This window comes from Macaca thibetana, chromosome 18, assembly GCF_024542745.1.
Source record: "Macaca thibetana thibetana isolate TM-01 chromosome 18, ASM2454274v1, whole genome shotgun sequence".
In the NCBI taxonomy this organism is placed as follows: domain Eukaryota; kingdom Metazoa; phylum Chordata; class Mammalia; order Primates; family Cercopithecidae; genus Macaca; species Macaca thibetana.
This window is the reverse complement of record NC_065595.1, coordinates 45,431,010-45,451,644: the sequence shown is the minus strand read 5'-3', so window position 1 is coordinate 45,451,644 and position 20,635 is coordinate 45,431,010. Positions and strand designations below refer to the sequence as shown.

General features: G+C 42.8%; 1 protein-coding gene across 3 annotated transcripts in view; it reads right to left on the bottom strand.

The window, feature by feature from the left end:
• ZSCAN30 (zinc finger and SCAN domain containing 30) overlaps positions 1–20,629 on the bottom strand; it is a 35,896-nt gene extending 15,267 nt beyond the window's left edge. The window contains exons 1-2 of one of the 3 annotated variants that reach the window (XR_007721064.1): positions 20,495–20,629; positions 7,896–13,414 (exon numbers count right to left, since the gene is read on the bottom strand). The gene's annotated coding sequence lies outside the window, so the exon portion shown is untranslated. Of the gene's footprint in view, positions 1–7,895; positions 13,415–20,494 lie in introns of those variants that run through there. The other 2 variants (XM_050767291.1, XM_050767292.1) reach the window with 2 other exon arrangements.
• Positions 20,630–20,635: the final 6 nt, after the last annotated feature.

Here is a 20,635-nt window from a genome sequence, read left to right as displayed (position 1 = left end):
CTGTATAAGGGTTTGGAAGAGAGAGGGGTCAAAGACTCAAGTTTGTGGCTGGCCCTTGTGACTAAAGGATGATGGTGCTATTTGCTGAGGTATTCATTAAGAAAGTCAGGTCTGAGATGCCTACAAAGCAGCATCTCCTAAGCTGTGCTTTGCCAGATATTAATAGATTTTTCATACACATCTAAACGCAAGAAACCTGGGGATATTTCTCCTCTTAATTTTTTAGTGTAAAATACTAGAGACCAAGCGCAGTGGCTTATGCCTGTAATCCCAGCATTTTGGGAAGCCAAAGGCAGGAGAATCACTTGAGTTCAGAAGTTTGAGACCAGCCTGGGCAACATAGTAAGATCCCATCCCCACAAAACATTTAAAAATTAGCCAGGTGTAGTGGCATTCACCTGTGGTCCCAGCTACTCAGGAGGCTGAGTTGGGAGGACTACTTGAGACTGGGAGGTCGAGGCTACAGTAAGCATGATCGCTTTACTGAACTCCAGCCTGACAGAGTGAGACCCCATCCCTATAAAAAAAAAAAAAAAAACTACACACATTTAGTTCTTATTATGTGACAATAGACATTTTTAAAATTTCATATCTTACTCTGAGCAGGGTAATAGGAAAATAAAAGTTTTTAATGAAATTTTGTGACAACCAATGCATTGTCAGATCTGTGCATGGATGTGGACATAGCATTTCTCAAGAGCTACGTCACATTAATGTATGTTCTTCAGTTAGTGACCATTAGTCTATGTTATGTACTTTGCCTTTTAAATTCAATATATGTTATATTATTCAATTTTATTGTAAATATTATGCCTCACCAACTAGTCCTCCATGGGTATGTGGCTGAGGAAGGTCTTGGTCATAAAGACTTGACGTCTGCTCCTTCCCCATCTCCTTCACAGGTCCAGCCTCTACTACATCAGTCCATCAGGTGAGCCCTAAGTCCTCTATTGTCACTCTCTACTTTCCTCCTAGGCCACCTCATTCTAACCTTCGGTTACCATCCAGTCTAGACCTCCTATCTGAACTCCTGACCTATTACCCACGGTTCTTCACTCCCACCATAACTACTCTTGAATTTCTCAAAAGGACCTCAAACTCAGCACATGCATAACCAACTCGTGATTCTTCCCACCCTAAACCTACTCCTCTGCCAGGGGTTCCTCTCAAGAAGCAGGAACATCCATTTGGCTGCATAGCCAGAAACGGGGAAGCATTCCTAACATTGTCCTTTCCCCCACCTCCTTCCTTCCTTTAAATCCTGTTGATTTTACTTTCTCTTCAAGAATCTGCTCTTCCCCATCTTGCAACCATCTTCATCCCAGCAACTATCCTGTCACACTGCACAAGAACTCATCAACTGGCTCCCCACATTCACTCAGTCCCCATCAGTCTGTATGCTACATTGTAACCACAGTGATCTTTACAGATTGTAAATCCGATCACATTCTTCTGACCAGTTTTTTAAAAAGTAAAAACAAAAACCTTCTAGCCAACGTGAGCTTAGGTACAGCCCTTCCCTTTGGGAGAAAGTCAATCCCCAATGCTAGCCCAAGCAACCCAGATGGAAACTCCAGGGTACTTTTGGACAATCCTGACTGTAGCAGCATCACTGCTATTATAATGTATCTGCATTATAATGTAACAGATACTATAATGTATCTGTTTGCTTAATTGTAATAGAAAACGCTGAGGCTTCATTACAGAGTCAGGCCCTGTCTACCAGCTTTAAGTGTCTTATTTCATCTTCAGAGCACTCTATGGTGTAAGTTCAACCGTTCAATTGAAGACGAGAGACGTTATGTAATTTGTTCCAGGTCATGCAGCTTATAAGTGATGTAGTCTGGACTGTTTAGAAACCAAATAATCTGACTCCAGAGTCCTTACTTAGACGCCTACTCTGCTAAAATGCCTTTTTACATCTGGACTCCCCACCAAATCAAAGAGCCCTTCAGAAGAGGGCCTTCGTTTTTCTCACATTTGATATTTGAGTGCCTATTTGTGCAGGTATTTGTGCCAGGTGCTGACCAAAAAGTTACGAACAAGACAGCGTCTTTGCCATTACAGAACTTAAAAACAGTAGAGAGAGGCAGACGTTAAACAGAAAGCATTACCTAATTTAATTGTGACAAAAATTACAAAGGGGAATGCAGAAGGTGTTCCGAGAGTGACTGAGTGAGAAAGGATCTAACCCAGACTCGGGGAGTCAAGAGGCAGGCCGAGGCCCGTCTCAAAAGCGCTGCGTGAGAAGTGGCAGGAAGGAGCCCACTGGCGCGTGTCAGACTCCTGAGGCTGCAACCCGACACAGGACACGCTGGGTAAGCGCCTGAGGCGTCAGCTGACCGAAAAGGCGGGTGGCTGAGCGGGCAAGTGGAAACGGATGGCGGGATTGACCTACGGAGCGGCGGGCAGGACCCCAGACACAGCCGAGGCCCGGCCTGTGGCCGAGGGGTCGAAAATAGGCGGCGCGGAGGCCTGATGCGGGATAGGGGCGGTTTTGGGAAGCAGCCAGGACCGCCCTGCTAAACCGCCCCACTCACCCTTAGCTCTACCGGCGGCAAGGAAGCACCCACCCCCGGGAGGGAGAGCAATGCCCTGCCGCACGTGCGCCGGAAGTAGGGGCGGGGGACGCCCCTCTAGGAGCCCGGAGGACCGCAGCTCTGTGGCGGGCGCGGATCGGGTCTCGCGGGTAGGGGCGCGGGTCCGGCTCAGACCTGGCGGGGACATCGCAGAATCCGAACGGTTGACGCGCTGCTGAAAGGGTGGGGAGCATAAGATACATATTAAATATAATTATATATTCGATCTATTTTTTTAATATGTAAAAATATACGTATACATCCAAACATATTTTTCCTCGTTCTGTCGCAGGCTGGTATACCATCGAGAAAATAAACACCGAGAACCCATGATCTCTACATTCTGAGAGGAAGGAGCTGATCACGCTCACCGCAGACATGCTGACTGCGAAGACGAGAGTCCTAGGAGCTGCGGGAGGGCTGGGGCGGGGACGGGTCCTGCCCAGGAATGCCGAGGACGCCAGGTGCTGCGGAGAGGTCCGGGTGGGGTGCGGGACGGTCCGGGTGGGGTGCGGGGCAGGAGAAGCTTGTAGGAATTTCGTCGTGGACTCTGCCCTCGAGCTGCGCATGGCCGCGTGCTGGATGCTGACACAGGAGGAGGAGCGCCACGGGTTTCCCGCGTAGGAAGCGGCAGGAGCCGAGGCACAGCGGGGCGGGGTTCAGGGCAAGCTCGGAATTGGCCCAACATCTTGGCTGGCCAGAAACTAGGCCAAGGGGCTGGTTAGAGTGAGTTAGGTTGTGGAGAGTGTCAAATACCAGGCTCACGTGTTAGCAATGCATTGAATCATCAGTGCAGGCTATTCACATATAACATGGCTAGAACGGTGTTCAGGGCGGTGTCTGTACCGTGTAGAGTGGATTAATGGGCAAAAGAGATGAAAGAATACAGGTGACACATGAATTGAGCAAAATGTAATAATCTGTGAAAATATGATTGAAAATAGGGCAAGGCATGACATCGCCTCCAAGGGAGGTCTTTTGGAAAATAAACGGGATTGTGAAATAGTAACGTTTTGGAATGGGGAAGGAAAAAGAGTTCGAGAAGAGGAGCTACTTACAGAGCGCCCAGATGGTTCAAACATCATAAAAGCAGCAGTGTTTCAGGAGAGGGAACAAGTGACTAGCAGATGCTGCAGAGAGCCGAAAGAGGGTGAGAACTAAGCTGATGGTGGAATTAGGGGGAATGACAGAGGAGGGCAAGAGAGAGAGATGTTACCTGTGGACTCTCCTTTCCAGTGGTTCAGAAGAGTTGGTAAGACTGAAAATAGACAATAATCTCTTTTGAGAATTGTGATACTGCAAGAAAGGAAAAAGGATATTGGTTGAACTAAGCAACCGAATTTAAAGTATTCTTTTTTTCAAGGGTAGTGGAGAGCTAATTTCTAGAAAAGAAAAGGTAAAGTTTAGTAGGCACTAGAAATTGAAGATGGAAGAAAAGAGATACCGCTGATGGGGAGGGAATGAGACCAGATAGGCTGGTGAAGTTGTTTGTTTCAGAAAAGAAGGAAGTGATTTGTTCCTGAATAGGAGGAAAGTAGAGGGTGAGTGAGGACAGAAATACTGCAAGAGAGAAAGGAGAAGTTGAAGATGTTTCTGTCAGATGATTCAGACCACAAAGGTGGTGCAATTGAGCCAGATTTTGAAGAATGTTACGACGGCCAATGACTGGAAGAGACGACTTCAAGTTATGTTCTGTATCTACCATCCAATATGGAAGCCATTAGCCATACATGGCTATGTGTAGGAAAGCAGCCTGTTGCATGACAAGAGTAATGCCATCTTGAAGTGAAACATAATAATAACCAGTGTTTGACTCTTGCATACCAAGGCATTCCCCCAGCAAGGTCAAGAAACAATGCCTATAACATAGATAACCCCTCATAAAGAAACAATATCTGTAGCATAGAAACCCTCTCGTAAAGATCCTGATCTAATTTTCCCACTGGTCAGAGTTTTGCAAGAGGGTCTCAGACATGACCAGCTGCACATGTTTTACCAAAAAAAAAAAAAAGCTTGCTATAGAAAGAATAATTCCCGCAGGGCAGGTATGGGGATCCACCATCTTCAGTCCCTTTGTCCCTACCAAATGTTTCCTTCTGGGAAACTGCATTTGTCAGCTCAGCTCTCTCAACCTCTGGGAGTAGGTTTACATATACTTGCTCACTTGATAGATGGCTGATAGGAACTGAGGAAGTAAAATTTTCATTTCATTGAATTTTAATTAATTTACATTTAAATTGTCACATGGGATTAGTGGTTCCATACTGGACAGTGAAGCTAGCCTATACTGGTTAAAAAGAACCCAATGAGTGAAATGAACAAAGTAAACATTAGCAGTTTCTAATGAAGCAGATAAAATAATGAGTGGCCCCCCCCCAAAAAAAAGACTGTAAAATTGTCTTCTATGTAAAAAGCCCATAAGGTTTATATACAGAACATACTCAATTTGTTCATTCCCTAAAAGGATCTAGCAACACACTTTTTAATGTAAGTACTCAATTTCCCCATTTTTAATGAACAGATGAACACCAATATTTGCTAACACTGTGGGGTGGGGAGGGGAAAGTGATATATACCTAAGAAAACTAGCGACTTCATCAATAATAAACATTTCTCTATCATTTATTTATCTTCTTTTAAAAAATGTATTAACATCTGAATAATGCATGGGCTTTAGATAATGAAGTATCAATTTTGGTCAACTAATTTTGACAAATATGTCATATCAATGAAAGATGTTAATAAAGAGAAATGAGTGTGAAGGTATATGGGATGTCTCTGTACTATCTATCTTTGCAATAATAGATAAATTGAATTTTAAAATATCTTAATAAAAAGAAGGCAGGAATAGGGGAACAAGGGAACAGATACCTTGTCTGCCCTTCTTTGCTGTGGGGCTTCAGTAACCTGTTACACTTACACACCATATCCTCTGTATCTCTTATCTGCTCTTTTTCATTTTTGTTTCTCATTTGCATATTTTACCACCTATTTTCCAGATCACTAATTCTTTCTTCAGTGATAATGTACTTTTAAACATATCCCTTGAGTTCTCAATTTCTGTAATTGAATTTTTTAATTCAGAATTTCTTTTTGGTTCAAGTTCATATCCATTATTTTGTTTTATTTTATTTATTTTTTGAGATAGGGTCTCACTCTCTTGCCTAGACTGGAGTGGAGTGGCGTGATCTCAGCTCACTGCAACCTCTGCCTCCTAGGCTCAAGCAATTCTCCAGTCTCAGTCTCGCTGGGATTACAGGCGCAGGCCACTACCACCTGAATGATTGTTTATATTTTTAGTAGAGATGGGCTTTCACCATGTTAGCCATGCTGGTCTCGAACTCCTGACCTCAAATGATCCACCTGCCTCGGCCTCCCAAAGTGCTGGGATTACAGGCGTGAGTCACCACGCCCCGCCCATTTTAGAAAGATTTTTATGGTAACACACACATGCCATTAAATTTACCATTTTAACCATTTTTAAGTGTACACTTCTGTATTCGTCCATTTTCACGCTGCTGATAAAGATATACCCGAGACTGGGCAATTTACAAAAGAAAGAGATTTAACTGGACTTACAGTTCCATGTAGCTGGGGAGGTCCACAAACATGGTGGAAGGTGAAAGGCATGTCTCACATGACAACAGCAAGAGGGAGAATGACAGCCAAGCAAAATGTGTTTCCCCTTATCAAACCATCAGATCTCATGAGACTTATTCACTTCCACCAGAACAGTATGGGGGAAACTACCCCCATGATTTAATTCTCTCTCACCGGTTCCCTCCCACAACACATGGGAATTATGGGAGTACAATTCAAGATGAGATCTGGGTGGAGACACGGAGCCAAACCATATCAACTTCAGTGGCATTAAGTGCATTCACAATGTTGTACAACCTTCACAAACATCCATCTCCAGAACTTTTTCATCTTCCCAAACTGAAACTCCATACCAATTAAACAGTGATTCCCCATTTCTGCCTCTCCCGAGCCCCTGGCAACCACCATTCTACTTTCTGACTCTATAAATCTGATTACTCTTAAGTACCTCAAATAAGTGGGATCATACAATATTTGCCTTTTTGTGACTGGCTTATTTTACTTAATGTCTCCAGGTTTATCCATGTTGTAGTATATGTCAGATTTGTCTTTCTTTTTAGGGCTGAATAATATACCATTGCATGTATATACCACGTTTTATTTATCCATTCATCTGTTAATGGACACTTGGGTGGCTTTGACCTTTTGGCTATTTTGAATAATGCTACTATAAGAGTACCTTTAATCCATTTTTAATTTCTGTATATGGTGTAAGGCAAGAACCCAACTTCATTCCATTGTATGTATCCAGTTTTCCCAGTATCATTTCATGAAAAGGCCACCATTTCCACCATTGAATGGTCTTAGAACCCTTGTTAAAAATCAATTGACCATATGTGTGAGGGTTTACTTCTGAGTGCTCTATTTCATTTGTCTGTATGTCTATTCTTATGCCAGTATCACACTGTTTTTATAATTGTAGCTTAATGAAATCAGGAATTAAAGTCTAATAAGTCATTCTAAAAATAGCTTCTGGTTTTCTGTCAAATTCTTCTCAATCTTGTCTTTTATGTCCCCAAACAGTATTTTAGCCAAATCTAACTATCCTAACATAAGAAACTCCAGTGATTCTACTTCCATCATCAATAGTTTCTGCTGGTTGTTCTTATCTCGTTTGCCAGGTTATCTTTTATCAGGAATTTCCATGAAAAACTGACGTGGAAATAATTTGAAGTTGCTCCTCTTCTTTATTTTATATTATTTTTTGAGATGGAGTCCCGCTTTGTTGCTCAGGCTGGAGTGCAGTGGCGCGATCTCGGCTCACTGCAAGGTCTGCCTCCCACCATTCTCCTGCTTCAGCCTCCTGAGTAGCTGGGACTACAAGCACCTGCCACCATTCCCGGCTTTTTTTTTTTTTTTTTTTTTTTTGTAGAGACGGGGTTTCACCATGTTAGCCAGGATGGTCTCGGTATCTGTCCGCCTCAGCCTCCCAAAGTGCTGGGATTACAGGGGTGAGCCACTGTGCCCGGCCGAAGGTACTCCTAGAAAGAATCATTGTTTGCCTCTGCCATATATCTGGGAGCTCCAGTAATTGTAGGTCATCACAAACCAGTTTTAGGGACTGAGATTTTTCTGGGTCAACCAGATGACTTGCGGTTGGGCTACAGTCTGTGGAAGGGCTGGTTTACTAGAAGTTCACCTTTATTCCTAGAATATAGTTGCTTTTCGGTATAATTCCAAGTACCAAGGTCCCAACCCTTAGTCTCGGATTCCAACTTTCTTCTCTCTAGTCCTGTGAGGTATCAAAAATGCCATTCAGTACCCTCAGCTGCCTCTTCCAGATAAGCAAATAATCTGAAAGTGAAAGCCCACTAGATGCTTTGGTTCACCTCACTGGACTTAGATCATTTCTTAGATCTTGTTCTAGTATTCTGTACTACCTTGACAGTTCTAATGCCTTTCAGCTGATTTTCATATTTTTTATGGATTTACTGGTTGTCCTTAAGGGAAGTGTGATCCACATTACTCACTCTACCAATAGTGGAAGCTGAGTTCTGTGACTTTAATTTTCCCCTAAAAGATAGTATCTTTTGAAGAATAATAAGTTTTTTATTTTAATGTAGTCCGACTGAACTTTCCTTTTTACATATATTGGGCTTTATTATCTTTTTTAAAGATTTATTTCCCTACTCTGAAGTCATAAATATACTTTCACATATTTTCTTCTACAAATTTTACAAAAGGTTTGCTTTTCTTCCATGTATTTAATATACTTACTATTTGCTTTGTGTGCAGTTATGAGGCAGAGATCTATAATAACTATTTCTAGATGAATAATTATCCATTAATCACTTACTGAATTGTCCTTCTTATCCACACTGGTTTTCATGCCAGCTCATTCACCTACATTATTCATCTTTGATCCCACATATAGTGTTATGATGGAGATGGCTATAGGCTATTCCATTCATCTATAAAGTTAGCATCATAAGAATGATTAAGAATGCATGAACACTACAAGTCACTCAGTATTGCTTACCAATCTTAGGTTTTTCTAATAACCTCACCTTTGCACAAAGTTTATTTCAAGCCATCTTCTCAAGCATTATTCTCCTCACCCCTCATTCTTAAATGATGATATAACCTCCTTCTTCCCAATGAATTGGAACATCCTCAGTTTCCCACTAACCTACCTGAGCTTGCACTCATTCTCTCCTATCATCTTAATTAGCATAGGAGAAGGGCCACTCATATCTAAACACTTATTCTTCCACTTGTACCTTGGATCCCATCTCCTTCCCCATCAATCATATGCCATCAACAGTTCATTCTCTTCCTGTGTTATCTACTCTCTCTCCTGGATTCTTCCTGCTATCTTTTACACATTTACACATTACATATCTTTCCTATCTTAAAAATAATCAAGCCACCAACCAAGCAAATAAACCATCCCTAAACTCCACTATTATCCTATTTCTTACTTTCTTTTATTCATAACTGACTTGTTGAAGTTGGTCTATACTGACATTCTCCATTTCCAGATATCCCATTTTCTTCTCATGCTGGTTCTCTTCAAAGTTTGTTTTTTATGAAGAGGTGTTGGATTTTGTCAAATGCTTTTTCTGCATATTTTGTCCTTTATTCTGTTGATATGGATTTGGTTGATTTTTAAACTGATGCTTAGATGGATCCCTGGGATAAATTCCACTTGATTGTGGTAGAAAATCTTTTTTATATGTTACCAAATTCAGTTTACTAGTATTTTGTCGAGAATAAGAGATAATGGTCTGTAGTTTATGTTTCTTGTGATGTATTTGACTGATTTGGGTATCAAAGTAATACTGGCCTCATGAAATGAGAGGAAGATGTTCCTTCCTCTTGTTTTGGGGCAGGGGAGAGTTTGTAAAGAACTGGTATTAATTCTTCTTTAAATGTTTGGTAGAATTCACCAGTAAAGCCCTTGCACCCATTCTCTCCTATCATCTTAATTAGCATAGGGCTTTTCCTTGTGTGTCTTTTTTTTTTTTAATTACTAACTCAATCTCTTTATTATACATCTATTCACATTTTCTACTTCTTCTTTAGTCAGTTTTCTGTCTCCAGGGCATGTCAGAGACCTTCACAGCAGCTCCTCCCATCACAGGCCTTGGGGCCTAGTAGGAAAAAATGATTTTGTGGGTGGGGCCCAGGGCTCCCCTGCTGTGTGCAGCCTAGGGACTTGTTGCCCTGCGTCCTAGCTGCTCCAGCCAAGGCTGAAAGGGGCCAATGTACAGCTCGGGCTGTGGGTTCAGAGAGTGCAAGCCCCAAGTCTTGGCAGCTTCCACGTGGTGTTGAGCCTGTGGACACACAGAAGTTAAGAATTGAGGTTTGGGAACCTCTGCCTAGATTTCAGAGGATGTATGAAATGCCTGGGTGTTGAAGCAAAAGTTTGCTGCAGGGTCAGAGCCCTCATGGAGAATCTCTGCTAGAGCAGTGTGGAAGGGAAATGTGGGGTTGGAGTCCCCACACAGAGTCTCCAACGAGGAACTGCCTAGTGGAGCTGTGAGAAGAGGGCCCCTGCCCTCCAGACCCCAGAATGTTAGATCCACTGAAGGCTTGCACCATGCACCTGGAAAAGCTGCAGACACTCAATGCCAGCCTGTGAAAGCAGCCAGGAGGAGTGCTGTACCCTGCAAAGCCATAGAGGCAGAGCTGCCCAAGGCCATGTGAGCCTACCTCTTGCATCAGTGTGCCTTGGATGTGAGACATGAAGTCAAAGGAGATCATTTCAGAGCTTTAAGATTTGACTGCCCTGGCCGGGCGCGGTGGCTCAAGCCTGTAATCCCAGCACTTTGGGAGGCCGAGGCGGGTGGATCACGAGGTCAGGAGATCGAGACTATCCTGGCTAACATGGTGAAACCCCGTCTCTACTAAAAATACAAAAAACTAGCCGGGCGTGGTGGCGGGCGCCTGTAGTCTCAGCTACTTGGGAGGCTGAGGCGGGAGAATGGCGTGAACCCGGGAGGCGGAGCTTGCAGTGAGCCGAGATCACACCACTGCACTCCAGCCTGGGAGACACAGCGAGACTCCGTCTCAAAAAAAAAAAAAAAAAAAAAAAAAAAAAAAAAAAAAAAAAAAAAAAAAAAAAGATTTGACTGCCCTGATGGATTTCAGACTTGCACAGGGCCTGTACCCACTTTGTTTTGGCCAATTTTTCCCATTTGGAATAGGTGTATTTACTCAGTGCCTGTATCCCCATCATATCCAGGAAGTAAGTAACTTGCTTTTGATTTTACAGGCTCACAGGCAGAAGGGATTTGCTTTGTTTCAGACTTTGGATTTGGACTTTTGGGTTAATGCTGGAATGAGCTAAGACTTTGGGGGACTGTTGGAAAGGCATGATCATGTTTTGAAATGTGAGGACATGAGATTTGGGAAGGGCCAGGGGCAAAATGATATGATTTGGCTGCGTCCCCACCCAAATCTCATCTTGAATTTTAGGTCCCACAATCCCCATGTGTCATGGGAGGGACCCAGTGGGAGGTAATTGAATCATGGAGGCAGCTACCTCCATGTTGTTCTTATGACAGTGAGTTCTCACGAGATTTATGGTTTTATAAGGGGCTTTTCCCCTTTTGCTTGGCACTTCTCCTTCTTACCACCATGTGAAGAAGGACATGTTTGCTTCCCCTTCTGCCATGATTGTAAGTTTCTCGAAGCCTCCCCAGCCATGCTGAACTGTGAGCCAATTAAACCTCTTTCCTTTATAAATTACCCAGTCTTGGGTATATCTTTATTAGCAGCATGAGAACAAACTAATACAGTAGGCTTGTGTATCTAGGTTTGTGTATGTATACTGTATGATGTTCACACAAAGATGAAAGCACCTAATGATGCATTTATCAGAATGTATCCCTAGCATCAAGCAAAAGATGACTGTACTTCCTTCCTTCTGCTGTTTTGTTGCTGTTTTTAAATTTGCTCTCATTTTTAAAGTTTCTTAGGGTGGAAGCTTAGGTTTAGATCATTTTTTTTCTTTTCTAATATAGACATATTAAAGCTACAAAATTTCCTCTAACCATTACTTTTGCAGCATCCCATAAAATATTTTATGTTGTACTTCACTTTTATTCAGTTTAAAGAACTTTCTAATTTATCTTATGATTTCTTCTTTGGATCATGGGTTATTTATATTATGTTATTTAATTTCCAAATATTTGTGGAGTTCTCAAATTGTGCTGACTCAATATGCCCTCTGGGTCAGTGGAATCCTCACTGTCCCCAACCTCTTGGTCTATAGAGACCCAACTGGTCCTAGCTTCTGGACTCTTAAGAGGCTTCACTGGTCCCTGAGCCACCCTCAGCTGAGGTGGCCCTGCCATCTCTGCCCTTGGTAGTGTCCCCATCCTCTGGGTACCCCATTTCCTGCTTTTAGAATACCAGAAGTTGGACAGCTTTTCTTCTTTTCATCCTGTCTCTGTCATCTTCAAAATTAGCAGTGTTTCTGGGGATAGCATTGTCACAATTCTTGTTAGTTTTCCATAGATTTTAAGAGAATCCATACGATTAGGCACAAGGATTCTCTATAGATCCTTCCTGGATAACCCAATTTCTATCCTGGAGTCTGCTGAAATAGTTAATTGGATCCACAAATCACACCTAATCGCTTCACCAAAACATTCGTCCCAGTGCTGTCTCCAGAGCATGCTATCTGAGATAGGCTGAGAAATTTCCAAATCATCAAATGATTTTTGCTTAACAGTTTCCTCCTCAGTGTATCTCTTTCCTCTCATATTTTACCATAAGAAGGAAGGAAAAGACAAGCTACACCTTCTACCCGTTGCTTGGAAATATCCTCAGCTAAACACTCAAGTTCATTAGTTACAAGTTCTACTTTCCACCCAATAGCACAGCATGATTCAGCCACATTTCCGCCACTTCTAACAAGGATTGCTTGTTCTCTAGTTTCTAATACATGTTCCTTCTTTCATCTGAGATCTCACCAGAAGTATCTTTAATGTTCATTATTTCTAGCAGCATTCTCTTCATGGCAATATATGTGTTCTCTAAAATGTAACTTTCTCTACTGTCCTCTTTACTTCTTTCTGAGCCCTTACCAGAATCACCTTTAATCCTCCTATTTCTACAATCTCTTCAAGGCTTTTTCTATTAAGAATTTCAAAACTCTTCCAGCTCAATCACTTACTCAATTCCAAAGCCACATCTATATTTTTAGATATTTGTACATAGCACCCCACTTCTTGTACCACAAACAAGATGGCATAATACAATAGAAATGTATTCTCTCATAGTCTGGAGGTTAGAAGTGCAAGATCAAGGTGCCAGCAGGGCCATACTCTCTCTGAAGGCTCTAGGGAAGTGTCTGTTCCATCCCATTGTCTGAGCTTCAGGTTGCTGGCAACCATTGGCATTCTTTGCCTTTTGGATGCATTACTCCAATCTCTGCCTCCATCATCACATGCATTCTCCTCTCTGTCTCCTCTGTGTCTGAATTTGCCTATGTTATAAGAACACCAGTCACTGGATTAGGGCCCACTCTAATCCTTTATGACCTTAACTTGATTATATCTGCAAAGGCCCTGTCTTAGGTCATTCAGGTTGCTATAACAAAAATATCATAGCCTGAGTAGCTTAAAAACAACATAAATTTATTTCTCATAGTACTGGGGGCTGAAAAGTCCAAGATCAAGGCACTGACAGATTTGGTGTCTGGAGAGGGTCTGCTTCCTGGTTCATAGACAGCCATCTTCTCACTGTGCCCTCATATGGCAGAAAGCCTTGGAGTGCTCCAAGTCCTATTTCATAAAGACAATTAATTCCACTCATAAAGGCTCTGCCCTTATAACCTAATTACCTCCCATAGGCCCACGTCCAAATACTATCACATAAGGAGTTACAATTTAATATATGAATTTTTGGGGGACATAACATTCAGCCTACAGCAGACCCTATTTTCAAGTAAAGTTACATTCACAGGTAATGGAGGTTAGGGCTTGAACCTATCTTTTAGGGGGATACAATTCAATCCACAACAATGTGATAAGTATAAACCAAGATTTATTTAAACCACTGTGGGCCAGAAGCAGTGGCTCATGCCTGTAATCCCAGCACTTTGGGAGGCTGAGGTGGGTAGACTGATTGAGCCCAGGAGTTCAAGACCACCCTGGGCAACATAGTGAGACTCCGTCTCTACAAAAAAGTAGAAAAATTAGCCAGTCATGGTGGCATGCACCTATATTCCCAGACACTTAGGAGGTTGAGGTAGGAGGATCACTTAAGCCTAGGAGGTTGAGGCTGCAGTGAGCTGTGATCACACCACTGCACTCCAGCCTGGGTAACACAGTGATACCTTGTCTCAAAAAAAAAAAAAAAATAGAGAGGGACAGAGAAGGTAACCACCATTTATAAAAAGAGAGAGAGAGAGAGACAGGTGGAGAGACAGACATAGAAGGCAAGCAACACTTATTGAAGAAAAAGAAAGAAAACACACACACACACAAAACACCATGACATGCCTTTCAGTTACTTAACAGATAAAGATTTTTCAAGGTGAGGCCAATGACCTCACTGATTAAAAACAAAGGGAATTATCTGACCTGAACTGAACTTTAAAGATCTTGGGGAATTATAGTATTTCTTGACACAAGGCCAGTCACTTCTGTCAAAGTGAACCTTGGGAACTGTGATTATACTGGCCTTTATTTTCTTTTCTGAATCAGAGTTTTCAGCACTGGTTCTGATTTTCAGGAAGTCAGTGTGAACCAGACACGCACACTGACATGTGAAAGATGTCTTATTACCCATAATTTAAAGATCTTATTCACAACAAACATGTTAATACTTGTTAATATTTATTTCAGCAGCAGTCTACTTGTTAATATGAGCAAAAGGCAAGTTAATTTTTAATGTGGCTTCACAATTTTGACTTCCTTTTTTTTTCCAGAACTGGAAATTGATTTTTAAACTGAAATCCCTTCCTTGTGAAAATTGTTGCATAGTCTAACTATCAAAGAAAATTAATTTCCAATACAATACATGATAAGCAAAAGTCCACATGTAGGTCTTTATGTTCATTTCTCTGAGGAAGAAGTTTGCAGTTTTCATCCTTTTTAAAATAAATTTACTGTCTCAAAAAGATTGAGAACCACTGCTCTAGAACGTATACCTAAGTTAGACATATGTTAATACATATGTTTGTTTGACCTAGTTTCCCCCAAGTGAAATGAGAAATAGAATTCAGGTAGAATATTGGTGGTGGCCTATCAGTTTCATTCTTGAAAATTTATATCACTCCCCATGCCTGTATTATCACTCCTAATCTCTCTGGAAACCCTTCATTTCCATTTACTTACGGACCATAGTTGGCTCTAGATTTGTTTTGGCCAGTCCAGCAAACAAACTCCAAGTTAGCTCATCAAACTCACACACAGAAAGCAACATCTCTGGCAAGACTCCACAAAGCTACAAATCTAACATAATCAGAAAGAATGGTTTGGCTTCCTTGGTCAAACACCCAGAAAATCTACATCCATATCATCACTTTTGGGCAAAAGGTTAACAAAACACTTTACCTTTGTATATGAGAATTAACCTTTGGTTAATTTTCTCATTCTGTTTTATTGAAAACTTATTCATATGTCAATTATGTTACCCAACAATACTGTTTATGGTAAAAATGATTCCTGGTTACCAAAAGAATTATAAATGAACTATAAATACTGACTATAATGGATACTGTAACTTTGGGCCTCCCTGAGTATACTGACTCGTGTAATTGGCATGTCTCTTGTAGAAATTCTAGAAGCTATGTCCATGGAGTTGTTATAAGACATATTAGCTCCTGTGGAAGTTTCTAATCCAGATGCATCCCACAGCTGCCCAGTGTAAGTCTCATCTCCTTGCATCTGAGCTGTCATCAACTCGGAATGGGAAGGCCAAAAAAAAAAAAAAAAAAGCCTGGATGCTTATGTAAAACACTGTGAGTACCACTTCCACAGAAGAGGAGTAGGTGCTGCCTGCTGGTCAGTTGTGGTTTCTGTCCTATCCTTCTAAGTGAATCTGATGCCAAGGGTGATCTGCAGTAGTCTTGAAGGTCTAAAAGTCTAGTTGAATTCAAGAAGAACATTCTGGGGGGCAATGATATACACCCAGCTTCTTTTGGAAACTACTCGAAATTTATGTTTCTTCCTTCTCTCATCTTCTTATCATCTAACACAATATGTGGTAATAGTTAACTATATATGTCAGTATTTAAGTTATAGGACATGAAAGAAGGAGTGTTATCAGCTAGGAGCAGAATGAATGCCATTCATGGGCCAAAAAAAGACTATTTTCCTCTTTTGGGAAATGGTTAACATGTTAATAGTTATGTGATAGTAGTGTTATGTAACGTGGAAGCACAACTTCATTATCATCATAATTTGGAGAATTAAAGCATGGCTCAAAGAAACATGTATGGTACTAAGTTGACAAGGGGCAGACCATGATGCTTTTATAATGTGTCATCTTGCCTAGAGTGCACTAGTTTTCCTAGGATTATTTTATGTTTACAGTTTGGGTGGGCCAAAAAGGCAATTTTTGGGAGATGTGTAATGTGGAAAGGAAATAGTAGCCATTTGTAATTCACATACGTAGTTGCTGACTGGCGACTCACTTAACTGACTCATTTTGTTGCAGCTTGGCCTGCAACTACTCTACCATCCTCTAGATCCTCCTTCAGCTTCTCCAACTCCTGGCCTATGTATGTGTTTTTATGACAAACAGTCGCAGCTTCTGAAGGATACCCTCACCATCAAGCTCAAAGGCAACAAGAACTAACATGGATTTCAGTCCATTTTCATGAGGTTCAAGTTTGTACTTGTGACTTCCAGGCTGACCCTGACGTCTTCCATTTTACTTCCATCTTCCTTTCTGACTACTCTGCCAACATCAAATTCCAGCATCAGACACAACAGCATTATAAGACTGCCTAACCAGCTCTCATAATTGTGCAAGCCAATTCTCTTTAACGAATCCATATATACATGTACATATATTTAATTACTTGTTGTGTGTTTCTGGTTGAACACTGACTATCAGGGATAAAGAAGGTCATTTCATCATGAAAAAGGAGTCAATCAAGAGGCATAACAGGCTGGGCATGGTTGGTCACACCTATAATCCCAGCACGTTGGAAGGCCGAGGCAGGCAGATCACCTGAAGTCAGGAGTTTGAGACCAGCCTGGCCAACATGGTGAGACCCCGTCTCTACTAAAAAAACAAATACAAAAATTAGCTAGATGTGGTGGCACGCACCTGTAGCCCCAGCTACACTGGAAGCTGAGGCACAAGAATAGCTTGAACCCATGGGGTGGAGGTTGCAGTGAGATCATGCCACTGTGTCACAGGATACTTTGGGTGTTGCATTTCTGGTCAGAAACCCCTGTGGCCAGTGGTACCTTTGCCTGAGTTTTGCTTGGGCCCACTGGGATTGTTCTGCCCACTCAGGCTGCGCTTGGCTAATGCTACCAGCCTGGATCTCACCCCTGCCAAAGGCGAGCCAGCTGTGGAGTAGCAAGGGGTGTGTGAGAAAGAGAGTGTGGGGTCTGGCCACTGCACACAGTCAGGCACGCTGGCTGCAGCAGGGTGGGCAGCTCCAGGTGCTACTATGGGACCTGGCTCACTGTGAGGCTGTGACTGGACTAAGTACACCGCAGTGGTGCCCAGAAGCTTGGAGACTCCAGGAAGTGCAGGGCCCCAAAGGGAGTCACAGTTCTGGCTCAGGAGCTTCCTGGTCTGGGCTCCCCGAAGGGCCACAGCTCTTCTCTCCTCTTTGCCTGCAATGTGGTGAGCAAGGGGCATGTTTCAGCCCTGTTTGTGTTATAGCTCTTTCAGCCCCACTATTCAGCAGGTCTCAAGTTTTTGTCCTGCATCCAGAAAGAATGAGGTAGGCAGACAAGTGGAGGCTGAGCAAAGTGAAGAGGAGCTTTACTGAGAAGGAAGAGCTTTACTGAGCAACAGGATAGCTCAGAGGAGACCCTGGAGTGGGCAGCTCCTTTCTGCAGGCAAGACATCCTGTTGTCTCTGCAGCTCTCAGCAGAAAGAAGGCCCTGGAGTGGGTAGCTCCACTCTGCTGGCAGCTTGTCCCATCATCTCTGCAGCTCTCAGCGAAGAGGAGGCCCTGAAGTGGGTAGCTCCTCTCTGCAGGTTGGTCCTCCTGTTGTCTCTGCAGCTCTCAGCAGAAAAGAGGCCCTGGAGTAGGTAGCTCCCCTCTGCTGGCAGGTCTTCTCCCCAAGTCTGGCTGAGTCCAGGGACTTTTACGGGCCTCAGAGAGGAAGAAGTGCATGCTGATTGGTCCATGGGCAGATCCAAGAAAAAGCACCACCAGTTCCCTCTCCAGTCAGGGGGACTGGTGGCCTGGTCATTAGGCTTCAGGCCTTCCCTGGGGACTTGCCCCTTTCTGCCCCAGAGCATGTCGCCTCCTACTGCTTTCTATGGTGCCCAGGCTGTTTGTGGGAAGAAGCACCTGCAGGCCAATGCCAAACTGCCCTCGGCCTCCCTCCTATGTTTGTCAGCACCCAAAGTCTGGAGGGGGCTGAGGCAGCAGGGGAATGGCCTGTCAGTACTGCCTCAAGTATGCGCACAACTGGCTGGGCTGCAACAGCACCCTGGCTCAGCCCCAACCTTGCTCCTAGATGGGAGCAGTCACCATGAGCAGGGCGAGGCCAGGCAGCAGAAGCAGATACCTCTAAGCCTGCTGAGGTGGGGGTGCCTTCCCAGGCCCATAGCGTGCAGAGATATCCAGGTTGGTCCACAGCCACAAGTTGGGTGGCTACAGCTGCACAAAGGAGGTGGAGGGATGCAGGCGGGGCTCCTGCCTGCTCCCAGCCTCCAAGAACATGGTCTGTAGCAAGGACTCGGGTGGCTGCAGTTGGACCTGGGAGGGTGGGGCTCCTGCCTGCTCCCGGTCTCCAAGAACACAGGGAGGCTCAGCCAGCAGCCATCACTTGGGCAGTTGCAGCTATGCCCGGGGAGCTCCCACCCACCAACTTGGAAGGAGCTGGGCTCCTGCTTGACCCCATTCCCTCTGGCTCTGTGAAGCTCACAGCACGGGCAGAGCCTCCCGGCTGCAGCCAGCATCTTGGCAGTGGCCACTCCAGATGGTCCAGATGGCCCACCATTGCCATCAACAACACTCCAGCCTGGGCAACAGAGTGAGAGACTCCATCTCAAAGAGAAAAAGGAAAAGGAATAATAATTCTAAACATTTATGCAAATTGTGAGCTTCAAAATACATAAAATTAAAACTGATAGAATCACAAGGAGAATAGACAAAACCACAATTATTGACAGAGAATTCAATACTCATCTTTCAATAATTACTTTTAAAATTAGTAGAAAATCAGCAAAGCATATAGTAAACTTCAGTAATACCATTAATCAACTAACAATAATCAAATAGTCGACCCAACGGCAGCAGAATATATTAATATATCCTTCTCAAATGTGCATGGAACATTTATGAAGACAGACCATGTTTGGGGCCATTAACGAGTCTCAATAGATTTTAAAGAATTCAAGTCATACACAGTATGTTCTTTGACCACAATAAAATTAAATTAGAAAGAAATATCAGAAAAATCTCTAGAAACCCCCCAAATATTTAGAAACTGAAAAAATCCAAGTTCAAAGTATTCTGAACTGAATGAAGACAAAAACACAACACATCAGAATTTGTGAGATGCTGCTAAGGCTGTACTTAGGGGAAAATTTATAGCACCGAAGTTCTATAACACAAAATAAGAAATATCACAAATCAGAGACCTCAACTTCCACTTAAAGTAACCAGAAAAAAAGAAAAAGGCAAATTAAACCCAAAGCAAGGAGAAAAAAGGAAATAAAAGGGGCAGAGTGGAAATTAATAGACCAGAAAATGAAAGACAATTTTTAAATAAATGGAAAGCTGGTTCTCTGTAAAGATAAAAATGACAAACCTCTGGCCTATCTGACAAGGGCAAATGGGAGAAGATACAAATTACTAAGAGCAAGAATGAAAGAGGTAACATCACTGTAGATTCAACAGATACAAAAAGGACAAAGTAATATTATAAACAACTTTATGCCAACTTATACAAAATTGGCTGATTCTTTAAATGATACAAAATACTAAAGCTTACCCTAGAAGAAATATATAACCTGAATAGCACCATATCTATTAAAGAAACTGAATTTGTTAAAGTCTGGAGGGGGCTGAGGCAGCAGCTACCACTTAGCCACCCACTATTTTCTGAAATCTCTTCTTTCCCCACCGGACAGGTTAATCCAAGTCACACGTCTCATTGCTCTCAAACCAGAAATGAGATCCTAACTTCTCATTTCCTAAGATATTTATATGAACACAGCAATATCCTTTCCTACCCTGATTACCCCGCACCCTCCATTTCGGGTCCTTCTCACCCTGATCAATGAGAATTGTTCTAGGAAGCAAACCTTAAATAGACCTCGTACCCTTTCTAGATTGCAAAGTAGATAAAAATCCAACTTTCCGTTAATTCAGGGATTAATTACTGAGCATCACTTATTTCTTGCGCATTGGTTCTCAAAATGTGGTCCCAGGACCAACAGCTTCAGGATCACCTGAGAATCTGAGCTGCCACCGCCCCCTCCCCCACGACTAAATCAGCAAGTCCGGAGTTGTGGGGCAGAAGTCAGTATTTTAACAAGGCCTCCAGGTGATTCTGATGCGCGCCACTCTTCTGGGGGTGTAAAAAACCAGAGAGGACAGGAAGAAAGTTAGAATTAAAGCATACCTACGAGTCAGACAAGCTTCAGGGGGAGGGGCGGTTATTTAAAAAACGATAACTAATTAAGAACTTGTATGTAGTAAGAAAACCTACCCTGCCCCAGAGAGCTTTCCCGAAAGATAACGGATTCCGACATTCACCTCAAGAACCGGCAGACAGAGCAGCAAGGGATGTGTCGCTGGCCAAGCAGGTCCCTGGCTAAGGCACTGCTAGGGACAGCTCGCGGGTTTTCGG